General features: G+C 45.8%; 1 protein-coding gene and 1 pseudogene across 2 annotated transcripts in view; both read left to right on the top strand.

Annotated features, from left to right (window-relative positions):
• The window catches only part of REV3L (REV3 like, DNA directed polymerase zeta catalytic subunit), a 567,479-nt gene that overhangs the window by 156,851 nt on the left and 385,028 nt on the right, over positions 1-25,600 (top strand). The gene's annotated exons all lie outside the window — the stretch shown is intronic.
• On the top strand, positions 14,785-25,003 carry LOC115467367 (annotated as a pseudogene).

Here is a 25,600-nt window from a genome sequence, read left to right as displayed (position 1 = left end):
TACGCTTTCTAACAATAATAGAACTAGGGGACACAAGATGAAATTAGAATGTGGTAGGTTTAAAACAAATTGGAGAAAGGTTTTCTTTACTCAGCGTGTGGTTAGACTCTGGAACTCATTGCCGGAGAAGGTAGTGACGGCAGCTGGCCTTGCTGAGTTTAAAGGGGGTCTGGACAGATTCCTGAAGGAAAAGTCCATTGATCGTTATTAAATTTTGGGGTTTTGCTAGGTTCTTGGGGCCTGGATTGGCCGCTGTCGGAGATGGAGTGCTGGGCTTGATGGACCTTTGGTCTTTTCCCAGCGTGGCAGTGCTTATGCTTATGTACTTATGTAATGAAAGTGATGATATATACTTGATCATGGTCTTTCTTTGTTCTTTCTGGGACATAGAGCATAGTAGTCCACCTGGCTCTGTCCTTACGTTCCATCTGCTAGAGTTGCCGTCAAAGCCTATCCGAATCTGTCTTGTCATTTGCGGGATGCAGACCCTAAAAGTCTGCCTGGCACTGTCCTCATTTTCCAAATTACTGGAGTTTCCGTCAAAGCTCTCTCCAGCCCATCCTATACTGGATTGCTATATGTGGCACTCAGACCATACAAGCCAGCCCAGCACGTGTCTTAGATGATACAGCCAGAGCTGTCATCTAAGCACTACTTGACATGCAAACCCATATGCAACCCTTTAAGTTTTTTTTTTTTTTTTATGCCATTCATTTTCTAATTAGAGATCCTCTGTGTTCATCCCACACCATTTTGAATTCTGCCACAGTTTTTTTTCTCTACCACCTCCCTCAGGAGGGCATTCCAGGCATCAATCACCCTCTCCGTGAAAAAGAATTTTCTGACATTACTCCTTGTCTACCACCCCGCAACCTCAAGTACTTTACTTTTACCATTTTCTCTTCTCTGGAAAATATCTGTTTCTATGTTAATACCTTTCAAGTATTTAAACGTCTGTATCATATCTCCCCTGGTCCTCCTCTCCTCTAGGGTATACATATTCAGATCTTCCAGTCTCTTTTCATATGTCTTTTGGCACAATCCCCATATTATTTTTGTCACCTTCCTCTGGACTTCTTCAAGTCATCTTACATCTTTAGCAAGATACGGCCTTCAAAACTGAACACAATATTCCAGGTGGGAGCCTCACCAACAACTTGTACAGGGGCATCAACACCTCCTTTCTTTTGCTGGTTACACCTCTCTTTATACAACCACTGCCTTGTCACACTTTCGTCGTCTTTGGGGAAAGGGAATGGGACTTGATATACCTCCTTTCTGTGGTTTTTGCCACTACGTTCAAAGCGGTTTACATAGTATATGCATACACTTATTTGTACCTGGGGCAATGGAGGGTTAAGTGACTTGCTCAGAGTCACAAGGAGCTGCAGTGGGACTCAATCTCAGTTTCTCAGGATCAAAGTCCGCTGCACTAACCACTAGGCTACTCCTCCACTCCAGACACTGTCACACCAAGGTCCCTCTCCCCGTCTGTGCATATCAGACTCTTACTGCCTAACATATATGTCTCCCTTGGATTTCTACTCCCTAAGTGCATCACTCTGTACTTCTTTGCGTTGAATTTTAATTACATAAGTACATAAGTAATGCCACACTGGGAAAAGACCAAGGGTCCATCGAGCCCAGCATCCTGTCCACGACGGCGGCCAATCCAGGCCAAGGGCACCTGGCAAGCTTCCCAAACGTACAAACATTCCTACATGTTATTCCCGAAATTGTTGATTTTTCCCAAGTCCATTTATTATTAGTAGTGGTTTATGGACTTGTCCTTTAGGAAACCATCTAACCCCTTTTTAAACTCCGCCAAGCTAACCGCCTTCACCACGTTCTCCGGCAACGAATTCCAGCGTTTAATTACACGTTGGGTGAAGAAAAATTTTCTCCAATTTGTTTTAAATTTACTACACTGTAGTTTCATCGCCTGCCCCCTAGTCCTAGTATTTTTGGAAAGCGTGAACAGACGTTTCACATCAACCTGTTCCACTCCACTCATCCTATATAATAATTCTCACCTCCAACAGGATGTGCTTGGGACCGTGCCTGCCGGAAGTGGTCTGCTAGGCAGGCAAGCACTGACCTCAGTGACAGACAATTTGGCAAAGCAAAACTATCTGAGTGCTGGCCATTAGGACACAGGGTTGATAGGAGAGTTTTAAAAGACTGAAGGAACTGAAAGTGTTAAATGGGGGAGGGGGAAGTTCTGAACGACTGAAAGACATGAACATTTGGGAAAGGAAAACAATCTAAATGCTGGCCATTAGGACACAGGGTAGATAGGAGAGTTTTAAAAGACTGAAGGAAACCAAAGTGTTAAACTGGAGAAGGGGGGGGGGGGGAGTTGTGAATGACTGAAACACATGCAAATTTGGGACAGGAAAACAATCTCAATGCTGGCCATTAGCACACAGGGTACATAGGACAGTTTTAAAAGACTGAAGGAACCAAAAGTGTTCAGGGGTGGGGGGGGGGGGGGGGGGCAAGTTCTAAATGAATGAAAGAAATGAAAATTTACGAGAGGAACACAATCTGAATGCCGGGCATTTGTACACAGGGTAGATAGGACACTTAAAAAAAAAAAAAAAAAATGAAGGACGTGAAAGTATTACATCGGGGGAGGGGTGAGGAGGAAAGCGGTGGGGTATCCGGATACTGGGTGTTAGGGCCACGGGGGTACATAGACTTTTGAAAGCCTTAAGGAACCCAAAGTGTGGGAAGGACGAGGAAAAGGAGGGGAGGGAACGGGGTGAGGGGCATTAGGAACAGGGGAGGGGGCCCTGTCACACACTCTCATTCTCACACACACACTGTCACACAGACAGTCTCACTCTGTCACACACCCGCACATTCACTCTGGCTCTCTCTCTCAAACATACACACTCCCAGGAAAACCTTGCTAGCGCCCGTTTCATTCGTTCCAGAAACGGGCCTTTTTTACTAGTTATTTTATATACCTCTATCATGTCTCCCCTCAGCCGTCTCTTCTCCAAGCTGAAAAGCCCTAGCCTCCTTAGCTTTTCTTCATAGGGAAGTCGTCCCATCCCTGTTATCATTTGTCGCCCTTCGCTGCACCTTTTCCAATTCCACTATATCTTTCTTGAGATGCAGCGACCAGAATTGAACACAATACTCAAGGTGCGGTCGCACTATGGAGCGATATAACGGCATTATAACATCCTCACACCTGTTTTCCTTACCTTTCCTAATAATACCCAACATTCTAGTCGCTTTCCGAGCCGCAGCAGCACACTGAGCAGAAGGTTTCAGTGTATTATCGACGACGACACCCAGATCCCTTTCTTGGTCTGTAACTCCTAACGTGGAACCTTGCATGACGTAGCTATAATTCAGGTTCTTTTTTCCCACATGCATCACCTTGCACTTGCTCACATTAAACGTCATCTGCCATTTAGCCGCCCAGTCTCGTAAGGTCCTTCTGTAATTTTTCACAATCCTGTCACACGTTAACGACTTTGAATAACTTTGTGTAATCAGCAAATTTAATTACCTCGCTAGATACACCCATCTTTAAATCATTTATATTTAAATCTGTTTATTGAGCATCTTAAAACTTGTACATAATCACAAATCAAACCACATAAATAATATATCTAACTCCTAACAATGTTCCCATGCATTTTACATTTTTACCCCAACACCCCACCCCTTCCCTACCCTCAGATACCTTTAATAGCATATATCTCATAACTCTTCAACATTGCCAACATACAACTACTCCATTTCCTCCAGAGAACCCAAATGCCGGTGTCCCAATACCTAACCTCTTAGTATCCACTATACAAAAAAAAAAAAAACAACTTCTTATTGGCAGGAACTGTTATGCCATTCATTGTGCAATGCTGCGAAGGGCCTGCACTCTTATGACCCTTCGGCTACAAGTCGCCTCTGTGGTGTTTGTTCTGGCATCTGAATGGTCAGAATACGAACCCTAAACCCTCCCCGCCTGCCTTCCTCTCCCTCCCTACCCTTGCCATGCAATAAGACCTGATCCAATGCAAGTGGCCTCACAATGTGACGTGATCCTCAATCTATACCCATCTGACACAGCGAGATTCGTCCTACCCCTCCCTTGCATAATTCTGAGTGCAGTCAAAAATTCAATATGAAGCTTCTCCCCCGTGAGGGCAAAGTCAGCCATAAAGGTTCCCATTGCATTCGAAACTGCTGCCCAGGTACACTATCCCATGATTTAACCTGGCATCTATCTGTTCTCATCTGGGCAATCATCTGAGATCTCCAAAATGCCAGAGAGGGTCCCAGTTCTGATGTCCAGGATTTTAAAATGGATGTGAGCCCAAAATAAACAGCCATTTGTATATATCCTTTAAATCCTGCTGGCGGAGGAGAAGTGTAACTATTTTTGAAAAAGATTATTAAGGGATCTGTCACCACTGTACATCCCCACTGACTATCTATCGCCTGCAAGAGCCCTCCCCAAAACTGTTGCACTCGTGCGCAGCGCCAAAACATATGACCCAAAGATGCATTGGCGCTTCCACATTTGGGGCAAGAACCATCACAGGTAGCGATCATCTTAGAAGCTCTCCTGGGGGGTATATACATTCGTAACAGGATTTTATACATACGTTCCCTCTGTGGAATCGAGATCCTCATAGAGTATAACTGTTTTATAAAGGATTTACATAAATCTTCAGTCACCTCACAATTCAAGTCCTCCCTCCAGCCACGGACCAAGCGTGCATAATCTATCTCAGACGATGTTTCCCTCAATTGCTGAAGATGAAACCTGAGTGGCACAGACATCTGCGCCCCCAAGGAATACATTTCTGCTAACACTTCTTGGACGTCTTCAGTTAAGTCCGTCCAGCATAGGGAGGAAATGTAATGATGTAATTGAAAATAAGCAAAATGATGACTTGTCTCCTCCCCCAACACCTTCGTTAATTCTGAAAAGGCCTTTAACCTCCTCTCCTCAGTGAGCACATGAGATAAGTATATTAACCCCTTCCTTGCCCAACGTGTAAACACTCCTCTACCCTGACCTGGAGGGAAGGCTGGATTATCACAAATGGCCAACCATGGCGTGGTCTTACCCGAAAACTGATGTCTTCTACAGATCCATCTCCAAGTGGCTCTCAGAGCTGGTAACAAAGGATAATGTGCTAGCGCGTGTGGAGGCATCCCTCTCCCCCCGTGCAAGAGACTACTAAAATGCCACCCCGGGAACCACCTAACCTCCGCCTGTGTCACAGAAAATTCAGAGGTACCCCGGAACCAGTCATTGATGTGTCGCATTCCACATGCCACCGATAAGGTCTTTATACTGGTCAGGCCCATCTTTCCACAATCCCTAGGCGATGTGAGAGTGGACATCGGGAGTCTGGGCCTTTTCCCCTGCCAAAGATAACGTTGAAGAAGGCGATTCACACTCTTTTCATCTGTTCCCTTCAGAAATACTGGTAATTGTTGAAATAAATATAGCCATTTGGGGGCAATCAGCATATTAAAAAGCGCTATTCGCCCCCACAATGACAGTGGCAGTCCCTCCCAGAGTGTCAATTTCCGCTTTGTCAGCTCAATCATTGGTTTGACATTGCATGAGTAAAGCCGTTTTAAATCTCTGGGGAGAAGGACACCTAAATATTTCAATTCCCTTTCCACCCACCGCAAAGGAAATTCCCCCCTCCACCCAAGTTGTACTGTCTCGTCTAGGGCCATTGCACAAGATTTTTGTAGATTTAAGGAGAAGCCGGAAAGCCTGCCAAATTCTTTTATTTTAGACAAAGCCTTCCGCAAGGAAACCTGCGGATTCGACAACATCATCACAATGTCATCCGCATACGCCAGCGTTTTAACTATTTCAGAGCCAATGTCCACCCCCACCACCTCTGTAGAGCTGTTCAACACTCTGATTAAGGGCTCTAGAAAAAGATCAAACAATATAGGGGACAAGGGGCACCCCTGTCTAGTTCCCCTACATATGGGAAACCAGTCCGATCTACCCCCATTTACTGCAATGTGTGCTCCTATTCCAGTATATAATGTTTTTATGGCTTTCCAGAACCCTTCCGGCACTTCCATCCACTGCAATAAGTAAAAAAGGTATTCCCATCCCACATTGTCGAAAGCCTTAGAGGCGTCCAAACTGACCAACACCGCGGGACTCCCCCCAGAGACACTCTTGGCCATTGCCAATAAAATTCTGCGAACGTGTAGCACCGAGTGTCTCTTCGGGACAAACCCCACCTGCGCCGTACTCACCACTCCTGGAAGATGGCCAATCAATCTATTCGCCATCATTTTGGATAAAAGCTTGATGTCCACATTTATCAGTGATATGGGCCGATATGATTCTGGGTCTTCTCATGGTTTACCCGGTTTAAGGAGCATAACTATTAGGGCTGTATTTTCATGTGGCGGGAACTCTCCAGTGTCAAGCACTGCATTATAATACTCTAACAATGACCTCAACAGTGGAAGCTGCATAGTTTTATAAAATTCTCCCGAAAAGCCATCAATCCCCGGGGAAGAATTTAATTTCAACCCCTTTATTGCCGTCTGCAGTTCCTTAGGTTGGAAGGGGGCAGCCAGAACTTCTTGTGCCTCCGTAGTAAACTTTCCCATCCCTGCCCTTTCCAGAAAAGCTACCACCTCCTCTTTGTTCGGGGGGCTCCTGTGCGCGTATAAATGTTGAAAATATTCTTTAAATATCTGCAAAATTTCCTCTGTGCGATTTGTTACTCGCCCCTTTGCATCTGTTAGAGCTCCTATGGTCCTATTACCCTTCCAAGATTTTACCATACGGGCCAAAAGCCCACCCTGACGGTCTCCATGCCTGTAGAACCTATATCTCCGAAAAACCAGCTGTCTTTTAGTCTGTTCATGGATCAAAGAATTGAGAGTTACTTGTAAGGATAGATAATTTTCTCTACTAACCTGAGAAGGGGATTCTAATAATGCACGCCTGGCCCGTCGCAGCCGCCCAGTTAGATTCATGATGTTTGCCGCTACTTTTTTACGTCTCGTGGCTGTGTACTGAATAATGTCCCCTCTCAAAACTGCCTTTGCTGTGCACCAAAACAGCTTCGGGTCCTCCCTGTGCTGCTCATTATGAAGGGAGAACTCATCCCACTTCACCTGTAAGTATTTAAGAAACTCTGGGTCTTTGACTAGGTGATTTGGAAATCGCCAACGCTTTATGGGATGACGGTCCCCAGGTGCCTCCAGAGCTACCCATATCGGCGCATGGTCAGAGATCACCACCTGTTCTATCTGTGCCTCCGAGATCTCTGAGAAAAGACTGGCCGAGACAAACACATGGTCTAAACGTGCCCAAGAGCCATGTGCCCTCGATCTATGAGTAAAATCCCTTTCTTCCGGGTGCAGTGACCTCCAAGTATCAATTAACCCTAAAGATGTGACAAATGTCGACAGGATCCCCGCCCCCCCCCTGTATTCAAAGCCCCTTGTGCTCTACTTCCAGTGCTATCCAGGGCAGGATCCAACAAGGCATTCATATCACCCGCAATTATTAAGGTCTTTCCTTGAAATGGTACTAGTTCCTTAAGAAGGCTAGGGAAGAACCCTGGCTCCCGGGGAGTAGGTCCATAAAGAGATAACAGGTATACCTCCCTGCCCTGCAAACAGAGCTTCACCAGCAGATATCTTCCCCCGTCATCAGCCATAATCCTCTCAACTGAACAAACCAAGGACTTTCTAAACAATATCGCCACCCCCCCTCTACGCGCTCCTGAGGAGGCCCATTCTATCCGCCCCACCCACGTCCTCTCCAACTTTTTATGTTCCTCATCAGATAATCTAGTTTCTTGGAGACAAGCGACATCCGCATGAAGCCGGTTCAAATGTGCCAGAATTTTCTTTCGCTTTATCGGGGAGGAAATCCCCCCCACATTCCAGGATATTATCTTACATGAGGAAGAGACAGTTGTCTATACAGCCCACCTATGAATCATGTTTATGTATATGTTTCGAGACCGGGAGCCCAGCCCTCCCCCCAGCCTCATAAATCTCAAACCCCCGCCGTGCCAGCACCTTAACTTTCCCACTTGCATACACTCAGAGCCTTGATATATTACATTGCTCCCCTCTCCCTCCCTACCCGTCCTACCCACCCCCCTCTGCCCAAGGTCTTCCCTCCCCCCCCTAGCCCATCCTTTCCAACTTCCCCACCCTCTCACCCTTAGCCCTTGCCCCTTATAACAAACACGTGCTTGTGATGAGCCTAAACCCATCCCAGAAATCACATACATGCGAGGACCCCCGCTCCCCCCCCAATACTTTCAACATCAGCAAAACATCATCGGTTACATAAAGCATATCAGCAAACATGACCTCATTTTTAACATTACAAGATCAGTGAATCAAATCTTTCATTCCACGATCACCAGCTTTACATCTGATTCCAGACCCCGACTTGTCTTCAGGTAGCCTCCCTCTTCTCCTCAATGTCCTTATTCACAAACTCTGAAGCCATTGCCACGGATTCAAAAATATTCCATTTGCCGTCTCTCTGGATTTTCAGGACTGCCGGGTAGCTCAGCATAAAACGGATCTTCTTGTCTGCCAACTTAGAACACAGAGGATGAAACCGCTTTCTGCGTTCCTGAACTCCGGCCGAATAGTCTGGAAAAATCAAAATCCTGTTGCCATCATATTTCAATGTCTCTCGCTTCGCTTTATAGCCTCGTAGGATTTCCTCCTTATGAAGATAATTATGTATTTTCACAATTGCAACTCGGGGCCTGGCCTTGTCGGCTTGCTGTCTGCCGATCCTGTGTGCCCGCTCAAGGCACAGTGCACCATTACTGTCTGACAAAGCGAATTCTTGTTTCAGCCACGCTTCCAATATCGGTCCCAGGTTTCTTTCTGCAACAGATTCAGGAAAGCCCACTATCCTTAAATTAGAACGGCGGGCTCTGTTTTCCAATTCTTCGATCTTGTCATTTTGTTGTTGTAATTGAAGCGCCATATCTTTCAGCTTTGGTTCGGCGGTATTCCATGCGTCTTCTGTCGCAGACACGCGGTTTTCCAAATCCAGCGTTCGCTTCGTTAATTCCGCTATTACTGTGTCCCACTTACTCATTTGGCCCGCCAGTGCCTCAAATCTTGGTTCCAAGGCCAAACCCACCGCCTTGACTATTTGGGCCACTTGTTGCTCCGTGAACTCAATATTAGATCCCACTGTTGCGGCCGCCATCTTGGGTTCCGCGTCAGGCGTCGCGGTTCTCCCTTTTTCAGTTTTAGAGTTCTTACGTGCAGATCCTGCCGGCATCGAAACCAGGAACTGGTCCATCCACTATTCGTACGCTGATTTCGAGCGTCTCCCCGCTTCTCAGCGAGATCCGATTCCCGTTAACTTGAAAGGAAAGAGCGGGGGCCCCGGAGCACAACTACTTTGCAGCCGTTGCTCTCACTGCATCACGTGATCCCTTTAAATCATTTATAAATATATTAAAAAGCAGCGGTCCTAGCACGGAACCCCACTAACTACCCTTCTCCATTGTGTATACTGCCCATTTAACCCCACTCTCTGTTTCCTATCCTTCAACCAGTTTTTAATCCACAATAGGACCATTTTTCTAACTTTTTCAGATCCTTTTTAATGTTTTCCACTCCCTCTGGGGTGTCCACTCTGTTACAAATCTTGGTATCATCTGCAAAAAGGCAAAACTTACCTTCTAACCCTTCGACAATGTTGCACACAAATATATTGAACAGAATCGGCCCCAGCACCGATCCTTGAGGCACTCCACTACTCCTCTTTCTTTCCTCCGAGTAAATTCCATTAACCACCACCCTCTGCCGTCTGTCCGTCAACCAGTTCCTAATCCAGTTCACCACTTTAGGTCCTAACTTCAGTCTGTCAAGTTTATTCAAGAGCCTTCTATGAGGAACCGTGTCAAAGGCTTTGCTGAAATCTAAGTAGATTATATCTAGTGCACGTCCACGATCTAATTCTCTGGTCACCCAGTCAAAGAATTCAATCAGATTTGTTTGGTGTGATTTACCTTTGGTAAAACCATGTTGTCTCGGATCTTGCAACCTATTGGATTCCAGGAAATTCACTATCCTTTCCTTCAGCATTGCTTCCATTACTTTTCCTCTTGCTGAACTTGGTGGTGTCTGAGTCCCGTCTGTAGCCGTGCTTGGCAGTGCATTCTTCATTACAGTATAGCCTCTTGTTTTTCCATCTATTGCCCCAGCCATCTACAGGGTGAAGCAAAAAAAAGTAACCCCCTAGTGTTTTTTGCTGTTTTCTCAGGAATCACTTGGAATTTCAGTGTGAAAATTCACAGCTTTATTTGTTGTTACTATCTACATTTGTGCCAAGTGAAATGAGATTATCTTAAACATGTGAAATTACAGACTTTGTAGCATAACCACCCATCTGACTGGATGCACTATGTTACTACCATTTTCTTTTTAAAAGTGTGGGGAGGTGCTAGTTTACTGTTAATGGTGTCCACCCAAATACGCAAACAATTGCTGAACTCGAGGAAACACTTCAGTTGATCTGGGACTGTCTGCCACAGGGACCGATTGACAAAGCTGTGTTAAAGCTGGGGGTGGACACTTTGAGTATTTACAGTGACAGCGAAATTCTGACACATTGTTAATTGTATTGCTTGAATGACGTTATTTTATGTGTTTTAGCTCAAACATTTTTTTAAACACGCTAAAATCGTTAGGTACTAAACAAAGACCAAAAAAATGACAGTAACTTCAACTTAGCTTAAAATAATTAAATGTTGTTTAATAAACCATATTAAAAAGTGATATACATAATTGGTGCTTGACATGCTTGGGGCCCAACCATGATGCTTTCTCTTGCAATCTCTGTCACCAGATGTCCAAGAGAACCATCAAAAGTTGAAAACAATGCAAAGATATTTTTGGCGCCAAAAAAATCTGGTCTATCAAAATTGGCTTTACAGGCATTGGTTCCTGTGGCCTCGTGAGCTGCATTGGACACTGGGGATGCTTTGACATTGAAGAGGTCTCATCTGGCTTCGACATCAAGCATTGGCAGTGCCCATCGAATTTGAGCATCCTTTGATCCAGCACTGAGGACTCATAAGCAGTTAGTATTGTTGTCGTTGGTGCTGAGGGACTTCAATGCGGTGCATTGGGCAGAGACCAAGAAGCACAAGCATTGGTTCTCTTTGAACCGAACCACAGCGCGAGGAGCATTGGGGCATCAATGCCGCTGACACTCAAGAAGCACTCGTACTTTGAGGGACACTCCCCTTCCAGTAATTTGCACTGGGGCTCTAGCCTCCACTGGGCCAGGACCAGGCTTCTGATTTGGCCCATATTCTTTCTGTGGACTTGATCACCTCAACTGAGCACCCGCTTTTGCAGGTGTCTGTCACTGAGGAGTGGATCTGAGCCATGGTTAAGGAGGAGCTGGGTGACTTCTTACCTGAACTAATGCCATGGCATTGAGGGCGATAGTGTAGGACCTGATGTTGATCCAGCTGATACTGGAGGCCCATGCCCTCATTCTTGACAGGTTATTGACACCAATTCCTGAAGCTGTATTGGCCAAGATGATGTTGGTGTACAGCCCCTTGTGATGGAGGGGGGGGGGGGGGAGGGCCAGACCACTCTAGGTCCAGGTCTTGCACCATACCTTGGTGGTCTCAATCTGAGCCTGCCTACTGACCTAGTCATTCGAGGTAAGTGAGAACTAGATAGAGGCTTAATATCCCAATTCTGAGTTGGACTGCTCCTGGGCTTCTGAGGAGGAGCGAGAAGATCTCTTGGGGTTGGGATCTCTGAAATGTCCGTCAGCTTCCTCTCCACCCCCCCTAAGGAGCCCTCCTTTGCTAGTTTCATCATGGAGATGGCTGAGGGTAAACCCTTTTAAGTTGGAGGTCGAGAATGAACCCAGGTCAGAAGTGTAGGATATCTTTGACTTTGATGCCCCTCCTAAGGAAGCTATGACCATGTTTGTTCATCACTTGATATACCACCCAGTGAATGGACCTATTCACAGTATCCTCAAAGCTGTACAAGTGAGACTGTGGGAGATCCCCTTCCCTTTTCAGCCTGTACATAAGAAGGCTGACTTTATGTATAGAAGCCAAAAGGCTTCCGGACTCGAGAAGCTGCAGCTGCTGTACCACTCTGTGGTTGTCGAATCTGTTCTCAAAAGAACCAAGAGCTCCATGTCTCGCTGCTTGGTGCTCCTCAATGAGAGATGCTTGGACTTTGGATTTGTTTGGGAGAAAGATTTATCAGAACGTTATTCTCTCTTCCTGCATACATTCCTATCAGCCCTTCATGAGCATGTACTTGAAGTCCTTGGTGAACAAAGTGGTGCAGTTTGCAGACACACTACCAACTGAGAAGACTCCAAAACTCTGCCAATTAGTAGCCAAATAGCGAGAGTGTCAAATCACATGGCATGGGCAACTATGATGTTTTTGATATGTTGTCCAGGGCTTTCGTTATTGGTATTGGAATGTGCAGACTTGCCAGGCTACATGCTTCCAAACTGGAACCAGCAGTTTAGGAGCAGCTTGGCGGATATCCCCTCTGAGAAAATTCTTTTTGTTGACAAGGTGGAGGATTTTGCTGTCCTCATCAAGAAACATGCTGATACCATAAGGTTACTCTCCCGGCATACTCCCACTGCAACCTCCTCTTCCAGGAGGTTTTCAGGTGGAAGTCAAAGGTGACTCTACTACTCTCTGAGATGTAGGGGACCCTCCTACCTCTTGCTCTTCTCATCTGTTCCAGAGCCCTTACTCCTGTCTGAGGCAGCAGAAGGCTCAGAAATCCGAGTCAACTCTCAGTCATCAAAGGAAAGAGCTCAAGAATCTATATCCAGAACTATTCGGGCGTTGGAGCTACTAGGGTTCGTTATCAACTATCCAAAGTTCCACTTGCTCCCCGTCTAATGATCACAGTTCATTGGAGTCCTGCTAGACAAAGTACAGGGCAGGTCTTTCTCCTGGACTGACACACAGATGCCCTTGTTTGCAATGTGGTCCAGGTCCACTAGAGCCAGCAGGTCACAGCTTGGCAGATATTGAAATTGTTAGGTAACATGGCCTCCATGTGACACACAATGAAGCTAGAAAGTAGTAAATTTAAAATGAATCAGATCATGAGGAGTGGCCTAGTGGTTAGGGTGGTGGACTTTGGTCCTGGGGAACTGAGTTTGATTCCCACTTCAAGCACAGGCAGCTCCTTGTGACTTTGGGCAAGTCACTTAACCCTCCATTTCCCCACGTAAGCCGCATTGAGCTTGTCATGAGTGGGAAAGCGCGGGGTACAAATGTAACAAAAAAAAAATTCCAGTGCGGCAGTCTATTTGGTCAATTAGTTCTACAGAATTCATTTGGGGTTCAGAATCCAACTCCACCCCCGTATGCCTGTTTTTCTGTTCCAGTTGTTCTTCTAGGACAAGCAGGCTGCTTGTTCTCACGATTGGGTCGTCATCTGCGACGGCCCAGGAGACTGGCAAAAACTTGCATAGCAAAACAAAGAATTCTCGAGAACGCTCCGTCGCGCGGGCTGAACACACCGTGCATGCGTGAACGGCTTCCCGCCCGCAACACGAGCGTGCCCTTTTCAGTTTCTTGTCCACGATCTTGACAGTCATGAATTCCAGACTCTGCTCAAGTTTTTCGGCTCAGGAGACTCGGTTTAGCGTTTACGGCTTCCCTGTTTTTTTTCTTTTTTTCTTCTGACTTAGTATTACACACACAAAAAAAGTTTATTTTTTCATCTAATTTCTTAGTTTCGTCACTTCTTCCTTTCTTTTTTGTTGCGGCCGCCTTTTAGGCTGCTTGGCCGGGTCTTTTGTTCCTTTTTTGTGCCTTTTTATTTGGCACGATCGAGCCCTTTAATTTCGCAGCCGCCGTTTTTCCATCCATGTCATCAAGGACTCCCAGTGGCTTCAAGCGTTGTACTCGCTTCAACCGAACCATCTCGGGTACTGACTCCCACATGTGGTATCTCCAGTGCCTTTGGCCCGAACATTTGCCAGCTGATCCAAGTGTCTAGGGAGGCTCAACGTGAAAGACTTTTTGCTGATCGGTCTGGTCCTTCGACGTTGGCATCGACTTCGACTTCGAGAGCGCAGGTAATGGCTGCCGAATGACCACATCGCACTGGGAGCAGCGAGGCATCGAGTGGGTCTCCACCTGTCTCAAGGCCTACTGCTATGCAGGCCCCCCGGGACCGACCTTTGTCAGACCCGGCCCCGAGGAGGCGTGAGGATTCCACGTCCTCTTCTTCGGTACCGAGGAGTCTCGATGATGGGCGTTGAGCGAAGGCTAAGAAGCACCGTCATCATTCTCCTTCCATGCACGATACTGAGAGCTCCGGGGAACCGAGGGATGCGGCACCCGAGAAGCGTCGGCGCTGAGAGGACCGCTCACCCTCTATACAGGAGGTGCCGATGTGTCGGTCTTCTGGCAGCCTGGTACTGGCTCTCGAGCCCCCTCAGATTCTGCCTCTGGCTCCTACACTGGCCCCGCAGCCTTTTCCGATGGACGCTCTCGATGAGCGCATCAGGGCCCTTCTTCCAGAGCTTCTGGAGGGATTGCTGCGCCAGTCTGCTTCGGTGCCAGTGGTGCTTGTGCCTTCTGCATCGACTGTGGAAGTGGCATCTGGGCCTTCGCCTGTGGTGAGGGCCCGTCATCGGCGTCGGCCACCACGCGGGTCAACTTGATGTCGGCGGAGGGAGCTTCGCCGCAGTCCAGGCAAGGGTCGATTTCTCGACATCCCCCTCGAAGTCGTCGTTCTTCGATGTCGAGACAGGCTCAGGTTCGGGCTGCTCTTAGAGAGCTTTTGTCCAACACTGATGATGAGTACTCGTGGGAGGAAGAGGAAGATCCCAGATACTTTTCTGAAGAAGTGTCTTATGGGGTGCCCTCTGATCCTACTCCACCAATTGAAAGAAGATTGTTTCCACCTGAGAGTCTTTCTTTTTCCTCCTTTGTTCGGGAAATGTCTAAGGATATTCCCTTCCCTATGGCGGTTGTGGATGAGCCCAGGGCCGAGATGCTCGAGGTCTTGTACTATCCTTCTCCACCCACAGAGGTTGCAACCTCCCCCTTGCATAATACACTCAGGGAAGTTCTTATGCGAAACTGGTCGTTCCTTCTATCTAATTCTTTGGTTCCTAAAAAAGCTGAGTCCCAGTACAGAGTCCATGGAGAGCCAGTTATGGTGAAGGCCCAACTACCTCATTCCATGGTGGTGGACTGTGCTCTCAGAAGAGCCGAGAGTACTAGGGACTATGCCTCGGCGCCCCCAGGCAGAGAATCTAGGACCTTGAATTCTTTTGGGAGAAAGATGTTTCAGGTCGCTATGCTCGCAGCCAAGATCCAAACATACCAGCTCTACATGAGCATACATTTGCGGAACTCAATGAGGCAACTGTCCAGTTTGGTCGAAGCACTTCCACCAGAGCTTGCTGAACCTTTTCACCAGGTGGTCAGGCAGCAGAAGGCGTGTCGCAGATTCCTGGCCAGGGGTACTTACGACACTTTCGATGTGGCATCCCGAGTAGCTGCTCAAGGTATAGTGATGCGCAGACTTTCATGGCTGCGTGTCTCTGACCTGGATCATAAGACCCAGCAGTGAATGGCGGATGTTCCTTACTGGGGGGATAATCTTTTTGGAGAAAAAGTAGAGGACATGGTTGATCAGATCAAAAAGCACCATGATGCTATGGATTCTCTCTCCCGCCGGGCGTCTTCTGCTACCACCTCCTCATCTAGGAGGTTTTTTGGAGGGAAGAGAAGTGCTCCTAATTCCTACAATGGGTGTAGGTACACTCCTGCTTCTTGGCAGCCTGTCCAGGCTCAGTCCCAGCACGCTCGTTCTCGTCAACGTCATGCACCTAAGGCCCCTGCGGCTCCCCAGCAAAAGCAAGGGACGGGCTTTTGACAGGCTCCAGTGCAGCATAGCCTCAGAAAAAGTGTCCGTGCCGGACGACATGCCGGTTGGAGGGAGGTTGATATTTTTTCACCTCTGACAGGTGGCTTCTTCAAATAGTCTAGTTTGGATACACTCTCAATCTGGAATCCACGCCTCCAAATTGTTCACCGGAGGCTCAGTCCTTCAGCTCCCAGCACAAGCAAATACTTGCAGAGGAACTCTCTGCCCTTCTAAAGGCCAGTGCGGTCGAACCTGTTCCACCAGGGGAAGAAGGACTGGGATTCAATGAAAATTGGCCTTGTGACCCATGCTTTCTTGTTTGCCCTCCACATCACACACAATTTACTTTTGATCACATTGTTTCTGCTAAATACTCTAGGAGTTTCTGAAGGTACACCAGTAAGGGCTTCACTTTACAATCACCACTAGCATTACCACACAACAAAAGAGTTAACCTATCTTTCATAGGCTTTTGTCCTGGCAGTGCCTTTTCCTCCTGTGTAATGAACGTTCTCTTTGGCATTTTCTTCCAAAACAGGCCAGTTTCATCACAGTTGAAGACTTGTTGGGGGATGAATCCTTCAGCCTCTACGTAATCTTTGAATTCAGAGACAAATTTTTCGGCACAAGACTTGTCTGAACTCGCAGCTTCTCCGTGCCTAGTAACACTGTGTATGCCAGTGCGCTTCTTGAATTTTTCGAACCAGCCTCTGCTGGCCTTAAAATCACTTAGTGAAGTAGCACTCGTCCCAGGCATTAATGAGATTGACATACAACAGTCTGGCCTTTTCACATATGATGGCCTCAGAATCGCCATCTAACTGTTTTTGATTGATCCAAATTAATAATAACTGTTCCACATCTTCAATTGTTTGTGATCTCTGTTTTGTTAGCGCATTCACACCTCTTGCTACTTTTGCCTCCTTTATTGCTTCCTTTTTCGTCACAATTGAACTTATTGTGGATGGTGACTTTCCCGTACATGCGGCCGAATTTCAGCAATCTTAATGCCACTCTCATATTTTTCAATGATTTCCTTCTTCAACTCAATCATGTTCCTGTCCTTTTTCTTTGAAGGACTGCTGGCTATAGAAACTTTTTTTGGTCCCATGATGAGAGCAGGCAGTTATGCAGAGGCAATTTTGTACAGATACTGAACCAGAAGCAGCAGTGTGGGCTAAACGACGAAATTTTTCTCATTAAAGAGCTGGCGATTTTGTACAGGCACTGAACCAGAAGCAGCAGTGTGATCCCACAACCGGAAACAACGCCCCAGAAGAACGGCACATGAGAACGCAAAATTAGCAGCGTGGGCACACGGACGAAATCCGAGGCGACCGACGAAAACCGAGACAAAAATTTCGTAAAACAAATCAACGATAACCGAAAACGAAGAAAACCGAGGTTTCACTGTACTTTATTTTCTTTACTCACCAACTATAAGTACAATTGACAATTGCTTTTGGGAGACCAGCTGCCCATACAAAAGTATTGGCTGGCCAGATTCTCCATTCAAGTAGGAAGTACATTCATTTTTATATGTCTATTCAGGATACAGGTAATATGACAGTTATTACACCTTATTGGATCTATGGTAATATTGTGGTCAGTACCTTAGTGGCTATATATGGTAACATAACAGTTAATATTTCTTAGAATTCTACTGTACGTGATTGGCTGTTTTTAGCATTACTTAGAAAGCTTGGTCATCTCCCTGTGAGACCACTCAGTTCTGCATTCTGACCATATCTTCTTGGGGGTAACTGGCTCTGCCCAGTGGTAGGCTGCACCATCCTGTTATTGAGGTTTTTGCACCCTAGCCCCTTCCTCATTTTGCTGCATGAGGGTGTCACAACAGCTCATGAGTTCTACTGTTACTCTAGAGTTCAAATTAGAGGTACAGGCCTGTAAGCTTCTCTGTCATTTTTAGATCCTGAACTAAAGCTCATGGCTGTAATGACAATAGACAGTACGAAGGGGAAGGGAGAGGAAAGACTATGCAAAGCAATGGAATTCAATAAGTGGCTTGAGTCTGATGGAGAAGCAGTGGCGGGGGCCCTTGGCTTGGAGGACCCCGACGGTTGGAGCTGTGGAGGAGGTCTGTTTGAACTACCATCTTGGATCCTGCACCGTTAACTCCGTTGCAGGTGTTGTCTGCCTCCAGCTTTCGTCAGCCTCTGGTGATCTCTGCTGCAGTTCCTGTTTGAGGATCGCCTTGCCAGTCCTGTTCGAGCCACTCTGTTTTGCCTAGATCGTCATCATCCCTCTTGGCTCACCTGGATTTCTGCTGTCCATCTTAGTCTCTCTTCCCCTTTCCCTTCTTACCCTGTTCTTTCGTTCTTCCTAATGTAATGGAGTGGAGGAGTGGCCTAGTGGTTAGGGTGGTGGACTTTGGTCCTGGGGAACTGAGGAACTGAGTTCAATTTCCACTTCAGGCACAGGCATCTCCTTGTGACTCTGGGCAAGTCACTTAACCCTCCATTGCCCCATGTAAGCTGCATTGAGCCTGCCATGAGTGGGAAAGTGCGGGGTACAAATGTAATAAAAAATAAAAATAATGTAACTGTAACTGATTTCACTGTGCATTGTATTGTATTTATTTAATAGTTCATTGTAAGCCGCTTTGAGGCTGCAAAACTGCAGCAAAAAGCGGGGTATAAATGACCTTAAATACATAGATAAATACATAGGAGCATGGGGTAATACGTGACAAAAATAACAGGCTGTATTGTAATGATGAGCTCCATCTTTCTGTGACGGGAAAAAGGATCCTTGGGGACAAATTCAGAAGGTATGTTTCTAGACATTTAAAGTAGAGGGAGGGGGTGACAAAAGGAAACAAGGGAATTCAGAAAGTCACCCCCAGAATAAACATGATGGCAGAGGGAACGATCATCTAAATATAGAAAGCCACTTAAACTCACTAAGCACATGAAATCAAACAAAATTAAAGCATGGAAAAGAAAATAAGATGATACCTTTTTTATTGGACATAACTTAATACATTTCTTGATTAGCTTTCGAAGGTTGCCCTTCTTCATCAGATCAGAAATAAGCAAATGTGTTAGCTTACAGTGTATATATCAGTCCCTCATAGATGGTCTAGCAGGGTGGGTAGGAGATGTGTATGTTTTAATTTTGTTTGATTTCTATTGATTACCTTTAAGAGTGGACTAACACGGCTAACACACCTCACATGGAAAGCAATAAGCACAAATGCGCATATTCTAAGTAAAAAGGTTCAAGACTTGCAAGCCCTGATAGTTGAAGAAAACTTGGATATTGATGCTATTACAGAGACGTGGTTCAATGATTCTCATGAATAGGATGAGTATACCGGGCTGTAATCTTTTTAGGAAGGATAGGGAGGGCCGAAGAGGTGGAGGAGTGGCTCTGTATGTGAGAGACAATATCAGAGTGGCTGAATGCGGGGATCCTGGGGAAAGGAAGAAGCTTTATGGATCATCGTTGATAGAGAAGATGGAATGTGTATCCACTCGGGGGTTTTCTACAGACTTCCGGCACAAACGGAGAAGCTATACAAGGATCTTATAGAAGATATTCAAAAGATTGGTGTGAGAAGGGCGGTTGCGACTGTTCGGAGATGTCAACTTGTCTGATGTGGATTGGAACATCCTGTCTGCAGAATTGGAAAGAAGTAGCGAGATTGTGGACGCCTGTCAAAGTGCCTTGCTCAGACAAATGATGAAGGAACCCACACAGGAAGGGTCGTTGCTGGATCTAGTGCTCACGAATGGAGGAAGTGTTTCCAATATCCGGGTGGGTGCCCACCTATGTAATACTGATCCTCACACTATATGGTTTGATTTAAGGGCAAAGGTAGAGTGTGGACACACAAAACTCAAAGTATTGAATTTCAGACATACTGATTTTGATAAAATGTGGGAATACCTGAAGAAAGAGCTGTTGGCATGGGAAGGTGTAGGAGAAGTGAAAACTCAGTGGTCAAAGCTAAAGGCTGCTATTAATATGGCAACTGATCTTTACGCAAGGAAAGTAAGCAAAAACAAGAGAAACAGGAAGCCTATATGGTTCTCCAAACAAATAGCTGAAAAAAGAAAAGCAAAAAAGAGACTTTGTCTAAGAAATACAAAAGAATGCAACTAGAGGATCACGGTAAAGATTATCGGATTAAACTCAAAAAAGCGAATAGGGAAATATGGCTAGCGAAAGCACAAGCAGAAGAAAAAAATGGCTAAAGGTGTAAAGAGAAGATAACAAGACCTTTTTCAGATATATTGGAGAAAGGAGAAAAGATAGGAATGGAATTGCAAAACCGAAAGATAATGAGAATGGCTATGTGGAGAGTGTTGAGGATAAAGCGAATGTACTAAGCAATTACTGCTCTTCGGTGTTCATGGAGGAAAATCCTGGTGAAGGACCACGGTTGACTTCCAAAGGAAAATCTGGGAATGGAGTGGATATTACGCCGTTTACGGAAGAGTTTATAAACAGCTTGAGAATCTGAAAGTGGACAAAGCTATGAGGCTGGATGGGATAAATCCCAAAATTCTTAGGGAGCTCAAAGAGGTCCTGGGGGATCTCTTAAAGATTTATTTAATAGATCTTTAGAGACGGGAGAGGTTCCACGGGATTGGAGACGAGCAGAGGTGGTCCCTCTTCACTTTCCCCCCAGACTATGGCTGAGTGCTTTCATAAGGTTCACAAGATTAAACTTGAATTCTCAACCAGGTCACCTCCACCTCTCCTTCCCTTAGTCCATTCTCTCAACCCTCCAATCCCTGCCTCCTTTTCTTCCTTTTCTGAAATCACTGAAGAGGAAACTACACATCATATTTCCTCCTCAAAACTAACTACCTGTTCCTCTGATCCTATTCCCACCCATCTACTTAAAACTATCTCTCCTATTTTCATCCCTTTTATCTGTCATATCCTCAATCTTTCACTTTCCACTGCGACTGTTCCTGATGCCTTCAAACATGCCATAGTCACACCACTCCTTAAAAAACCTTCATTGGACCTGCCCTTCCAACTATCGCCCCATCTCCCTCCTACCTTTCCTATCCAAGATACTTGAACGTGCCATTCACCACCGTTGCCTTGACTTTCTTTCATCTCAAGCTATTCTTGATCCACTTCAATCTGGCTTTTGCCCCTTTCATTCAACTGAAACAGCACTTGCTAAAGTCTCCAGTGATCTGTTCCTGGCCAGATCCAAAGGTCTCTATTCTATCCTCATCCTTCTCGATCTGTCTGCTGCTTTTGACACTGTTGATCACAGCCTACTCCTTGATACGCTGTCCTCACTTGGATTTCAGGGCTCTGTTCTTTCCTGGTTTTCTTCTTATCTCTCCCAGCTTTACCTATAGTGTATACTTAGTGGATCCTCCTCTACTTCTATCCCACTGTCAGTTGGTGTACCTCAGGGATCTGTCCTGGGACCTCTTCTTTTCTCTATCTATACTTCTTCCCTTGGTACTCTGATCTCATCCCATGGTTTTCAGTATCATCTTTTTCGCTGATGACTCCCAGATCTACCTCTCCACACCAGAAATCTCAGCCGAAATCCAGGCCAAAGTATCAGCCTGCCTGTCTGACATTGCTGCCTGGATGTCTCAGCACCATCTGAAACTAAACATGACCAAGACTGAGCTTCTTCTCTTTCCCCCTAAACCAACCTCTCCTCCTCCCCCATTCTCTATTTCTGTGGATAACACTCTCATCCTTCCTGTCTCATCAGCTCGTAGCCTTGGGGTCATCTTCGACTCCTCCCTCTCCTTCTCTACACATATTCAGCAGACTGCTAAAACCTGTCGTTTCTTTCTCTATAATATCACCAAAATTGGCCATTCCTTTCTGAGCACACTACCAGAACCCTCATCGACACTCTTATCACCTCTTGCTTAGACTATTGCAACTTGCTTCTCACAGGTCTCCCACTTAAGTAAATCTCTCTCCCCTTCAATCTGTTCAAAATTCTGCTGCACAACTAATATAATATAATGTAAGCCGCATTGAGCCTGCCATGAGTGGGAAAGCGCGGGGTACAAATGTAACAAAAAAATATATATATATTCCGCCAGTGTTAGTTCACTGTCTTCCTATCCATTTCCGCATACAATTCAAACTCCTCTTATTGACCTATAAGTGCATTCACTCTGCAGCTCCTCAGTACCTCTCCACTCTCATCTCTCCCTACATTCCTCCCCGAGAACTCCGTTCACTGGGTAAATCTCTCTTATCTGCACCCTTCTCCTCCACTGCTAACACCAGACTCCGTTCCTTTTATCTTGCTGCACCATATGCCTGGAATAGACTTCCTGAGCCGGTACGTCAAGCTCCAACTCTGGCCGTCTTCAAATCTAAGCTAAAAGCCCACCTTTTTGATGCTGCTTTTAACTCCTAACCCTTATTCACTTTGTTCAGAACCCTTATTTTATCATCCTCACTTTAATATTCCCTTATCTCTTGTTTGTCATGTTTGTCCTAATTAGATTGTAAGCTTTGTTGTGCAGGGACTGTCCATGTTCAAGTGTACAGCGCTGCGTACGTCTAGTAGCGATATAGAAATGATAAGTAGTAGTAGTGAGTGGGGAAACTACAGACCGGCAAGTCTCACGTCAGTAGTAGGAAAAATAATGGAGTCGCTGTTGAAAGAAAGGATAGTTAACTTTCTAGAAGCCAATGGGTTAAGGATCCAAGGCAACATGGCTTTACCAAAGGAAAATCCTGCCAAACAAATCTTATTGACTTCTTTGACTGGGTGACCAAAGAATTGGATGAAGTATGTGTGCTAGATGTAATCTACTTGGATTTCAGCAAAGCCTTTGATATGGTCCCCTGCAGAATATTCGTGAATAAGCTGAGAGGGCTGAACTTAGTATTGAAAGTGGTGAACTGGATAGGAAACTGGGTGGCAGAGGGTGGTGGTAAATGGAATCCGCTCGGAGGAAAGGAAGATAAGCAGTGGAGTTCCTCAGGGGTCGGTGCTGGGGCCGATTCTGTTTAATATATTTGTGAGAGATATTGCTGAAGGTTGGAAGGAAAGGCTTGTCTTTTTGTGAATGACATGAAGATAGCTAATAGAGTGGATACCCTGAAGGGATTAGAAACAGTGGGAAGGGATCTCCAAACATTAGAAGAACGGTCGAGAATCTGTCAGTTAAAATTTAATGCGAAAAATTGCATAGTGATGCACTTGGGGTGTAGAAACCCAAAAGAGAGATACGGGATAGGAAGGGAGAGATTAGTAACCTTGACTCAGGAGAGAGACCTTGGGGTGATGGTATCCGAGGATCTGAAGGTGAAGAAACAATTCGACAAGGCGGCGGCCGTGTCCAGAAGGATGCTAGGCTGCATAGAGAGGGGTATAACCAGTAGAAGAAAGGAGGTGTTCATGCCCCTTTTCAAGTCTTTGGAGGGGCCCCACTTAGAGTATTGTGTTTAGTTTTAGAGGCCATATCTTTCTAAAGATATTAAAAGACTGGAAGCGGTGCAAAGAAAAGCTACAAAAATGGTTTGGGATTTGCATTGCAGACCCTATCAGGAGAGACATGCCGACCTGAACATGTATACCTTAGAGGAAAGGAGAAACAGGGGTGACATGATACAGATGTTCAAATATTTGTACATAAGTCTGGAGACGGGAAGATGGTAGAACTAGAGGACATGAATTGAGGTTGAAGGGGGGGCAGACTCAGGAGTAATGTGAGGAAGTATTTTTTTCACGGAAAGGATGGTGGATACATGGAATGCCCTCCCGCAGGAGGTGGTGGTGGAGATGAAAATGGTAATGGAATTCAAAAATGCATGGGATAAACACATAGGAATTATGTTTAGAAGGAATGGATCCACAGAATCTTAGCGGAGATTGGGTGGCAAAACCAGTGTTGGTCAGACTTCTACGGTCTGTGCCCTGATCATGGCTGAATAGATATGGATGGGCTGGAGTGTAAATTTTAAGGGGCTTCGACGTTAGCTTCAGAACCTTTAGTACAGGAACGGTGCTGGACAGACTTCTACGGTCTGTGCCCTGATAATGGCAAGGCCAAATCATACTTGGGTATGCATATAAAGTATCGCTTACCATGTAAAATTAGTTTATCTTGTTGGGCAGACTGGATGGACCATACAGGTCTTTATCTGCCATCATTTACTATGTCATTTACTATATATGTGTCTTGCTGTCCTTGGAGAACATTTATAAAGAAACAACAGGGCAGACAATTCATCCTGTCAGTTGATCCTGTATTGAATATCTATGTTTAGCTGCCATCTTTAGCATCCAGTGTGCAGGAGCTGGGCCATCTCTCAGGGAAGCAGTTCCTGACAGACTGCCATGTACCTGAGCTGCTGGTCTTCCCACCTAGGACAGACTTCCACCAGGATTTCCTGTACCGATCTGGACACATCATCCTGCAGGACAAGGCTAGCAGCCTTCCAGCCTTCCTTCTGGATCCTCCCTTGGGCTCCCATGTAATTGATGCTTGTGCTGCTCCTGGAAATAAAACCAGTCACCTGGCTGCAATCCTTAAGAACACTGGGAAGATATTTGCTTTTGACCTGGACACAAAATGTTTAGCCACCATGAGTACCCTTCTGCTACGTGCTGGAGTCACAAGTCATGAAATGGCCAATCAGGATTTTCTGCAGGTGGGGCCCCGTGATCCCAAGTACATGAATGTGACACACATTCTGCTGGACTCGTCATGCAAGTGGCTCTGGGATAGTGGATCGCCTGAACCAGTTGACAGATGATGAGAAATCTTCACGTGAAGAACGGCTGCTAGCACTAGCAGCCTTTCAACGGAAGATGCTGGGTCATGCACTCAGCTTCCCTGCAGTGCAGTGCTTAGTTTATTCCACATGTCGCTGCACCAACAGGAAAATGAGGCTGTGGTGCAAGATGCACTGGAGAGGAATGGGAACATTCAGGCTGGTGAGCGTTCTCCCCTCTTGGACTCAGCGTGGCCTGGACACTTTTTCTGATACTGCATGCTGCCTCAGAGCTTCCCCAGCAGAAGCAGTTACTACGTAATGGTTTCCTTGTTGCTCTCCTCCAAAGAAAAAGAGAGGGAGAAGACTGCAGAGAGGCCTTTAGTATGTCCTGTAACAGTGCTGATGTGGAACTACCATTGAAGCGGGCTTCAGCCTCTACTAAGCACCAGAAGAGGAAAGGAAACAGTCTAGTAGTGAATAAATTTGCATAGGCCAATAAAAAAAAAATATATATAGCTTGTTATGGGCAGAGGGGGAATGGTAGAATCTTGTTACCTGTGACAGTTGGCCAGTGCTGGTGGCCTTTTCAATAGGTTCATTCTTTAACTGTCTTAACTTGTCAGTTGTTACTGGAATATCCTAAGAAGGTGTTAGACTTTAAACAGGACAGGTTACAGCAGGGCAGTGTCTGCTCTAAATGGGCTACACTTTAAGAAGGACTATACCAGTGTGCTCAGCCCAGTCCTTGGGACACACCCAGCCAGGTAGGTTTTCAAGATACTCACAATGAATATGCATGCGAGAGATTTGCATTGCAGTTGAGGCACTGTATGTAAATTCATTCATTGTGGATATCTCAAAAGCCAGACTGTGTGTCCTGACTATGGGGTTTAGTAGTCCTGACCTATACCTGGCCAAAAATTGTGCCTTGTGCATTTACAACAGTGGTGCTGAGGTCAGGATGGAAGAGACTTGTTTT

This window comes from Microcaecilia unicolor, chromosome 3 (assembly GCF_901765095.1).
Source record: "Microcaecilia unicolor chromosome 3, aMicUni1.1, whole genome shotgun sequence".
NCBI classification, from domain to species: Eukaryota; Metazoa; Chordata; class Amphibia; order Gymnophiona; family Siphonopidae; genus Microcaecilia; species Microcaecilia unicolor.
This window is presented reverse-complemented; position numbering and strand designations above follow the sequence as displayed.